Consider the following 2,830-nt stretch of genomic DNA (forward strand, 5'->3'; position numbering starts at 1 on the left):
CGGAATGGAAAGTTGTTAAGAAATTTCGGGGGGTGTATTGTATTTGGATTTGTGCAGACTTTTTTTAAATGACAGACTTTTTGAAAAGTCCACAGAAAAGTTGATAGACTGTTATGGACTTTTTAAAACCATTGATTTTAGCAACAGACTTTTATTGATTCATGAAAATCTATATACTTTTATTATGAATGACTTCTACAGATTTCATAGAATGTACAAAATATATATAAAAAAAAAACAAAAACAAAAATAAAACAAATGCAGCCCAAACACAAAACAAAATAATAACTTGTTGTCTCTTCAATGCTCAAGTATCTTCTAATAGAAATTAACTCAAATAAATGATTGTTCTCATTCCTAATCTCCCAACAACATAAATATACAATATAGATCACTTGATGTTTATGGTTAATTATTCTCATCAATTTTGTTTTCGCCGATTAACATATATTATAGCAATATTGGTCAATGTCTTGATCTATAATCAATCAATTGAAATTCAATTGTTCAACCTTTTTTTGAACCATAATATAAATTCAAATTAATGAGAATAATTCATTATTAAGATAAAATTTAGTATGGTTCAAGGTCTTAGGGTTAGACCACAATATTTGAGTTTTAGGGTTTCATAAATCATTTTTATTGCTATTAGGGTTCGAAGTATCACAATTGAAAAAAAAAAAAAAAACAAAAATCACATTTAACAACTACAATGAACATGTTGGGTATAAAAAAATGTTGATATCATAAAAGATTAGAGAAAAGACAAAAAATTAAGAAAGAGAGATGATGAAGGACAAACTTCTTCGTGTGTAGAGAGAATAACTTTGATAGACTTTTTTTTTTTTTTTTTTTTGAAGAGGAAACTTTGATAGACTTTTTGAAATCTTTGGTCTGGAGGCTGGAAAATTATTGGAGTTTAGTATGTATAGTTAACACTACAAAGTCCATGATTATCCATGATTTTCTAATTCCATAAGTATGAATGATATTTTGAATACCTCTGTACTTTTATTCATTTTTAAAAGTCCTAATTGAATACCCCTAGATTTTGGTGGAATTCATGAAGTCTTTAAAAATCCTAATTGAATACCTCAAGACTTTCATGGACTGTTAAAAGTCTATATTGAATACACCCAGACTTTTAAATTCCATAGATTTCTTTAAAAGTTCCACTAATTCCATATATAATACACACCCCTTCATTTCCCTTATTACGGAAAAGACAAAGGAATTACTTTCATTTCCGTGAACTAAATGAGGCCTAAATTGTTCATCATTCGTACATAGAAACAATTCTTTAAACGATTCACTTAATACAGACTAACCAATAAGAAAGAACCCTAATAAGCACAATAGTCTCGCCCGAAAGAACCCTAGTAACACATGCATTCCATATTTCCAGAAAGTAGATTTTCCACGGGAGTGATGAAACTTGTGAAATTTGAAGATGAAATATACACGAGTTTTCGTTCAAACACCAAATTCAAACAAAAGACTTAGTTGACTGTACTTTTATCCAGTACAGGTCTTTTGTCCTTCGAATTATTTCCCATCTCGATTAAAACAATAATAGACACCATCGATCTCTATCTAGCTCTATGCACGAGATCAGGTTCATGGGGTTGCAAACTTGCATGGTTCCAAATTAAGAGGGTGGTCTATGTTGTGTTTGAGAATTTAAAGCAATTTTGGATCTGTGGAAGTTTTGTGTGGAAGTTTTGAAAGGGGACATGGTGTGGTCTACTACTGTCTGAGTTGTTTATTTTTCTTTGTTTTTGCGAGTGAGTTTATGAATTAAGGGTTTAGGATAACCATGATTTGGACATGTCAGGATATTGGGGGGTGGGGGGTTTAGTTTATATCCAGTACTCCCATGCCATGTGATCCCTAACACAAAAATGAAAAATCTTTCATCTTGATCAAGTGAAAGTGACACAACTCTATCACTCTTTGCCTCCAACCCCACCTATACATAATGTTTTTCTTTTCCTTATAGTACTACTGATAAATTTTTTTTACCATGCACTGCAATTCTGGTCCCTCACTGATCAGTCACTATGCTACAACTTCATCTGGGTTTGTGGGATTTGGAGGATCGATGATGCTTTCTTGGCACACAGCTAGTTTGTGAAAGAAAATGAATGAAGCTATGGTTGATGTTGAAAATACAAGATATGGATAGCTTCAGCTAGAATTCCATACCACATCATGGCGCAAAACTTTTGGAAGGGAAGATTCAATACAGATCGACTCTCACAACTACTTATCCAAGTCTGAGATGAGGCTACTCTTGTATCATTTGTAAACAACCTAACGGCGTCTCACAAAATATCTGAAGTATCTTGAGTAAGGGAATGGCTCATTCGGGGTTCGGATCGAAGTACCATATGATGCCTAGTGTCATGGACAGACGACGTCCATTTTGACATGTTCATTACCCACATGATCCGGCTGTAATTAGTTCAAGTCTTGATACTTAGTAGAATCAATGCATTTTCCTATGTATTAATTGGAAAGTTCTATAGTACATACCAGTATGTCATACTCACATTTACAAATGTGACAATAAATTTGTTGTTATTGTGGTAACTTCAGTCATATTTTGTGTAATTTTAGTTCTATTAATGGTAATTACACCATCTACGACCTTGTTACAAATTGTTGAACAAATTTGTTGTCAATATTGTAATTTTAGTTTAACTACATGTAAATAGTGTAAACAAATGTAGTAACTTTGTTCTCAATATTGTAATTTTGATTCATATAAATTGTAATTTTTGTTCAAATAGATGTGAAATTAGTATATGATAAACATCACAGTATCATA

The sequence above is a fragment of the Rosa rugosa genome, chromosome 4, assembly GCF_958449725.1.
Source record: "Rosa rugosa chromosome 4, drRosRugo1.1, whole genome shotgun sequence".
In the NCBI taxonomy this organism is placed as follows: domain Eukaryota; kingdom Viridiplantae; phylum Streptophyta; class Magnoliopsida; order Rosales; family Rosaceae; genus Rosa; species Rosa rugosa.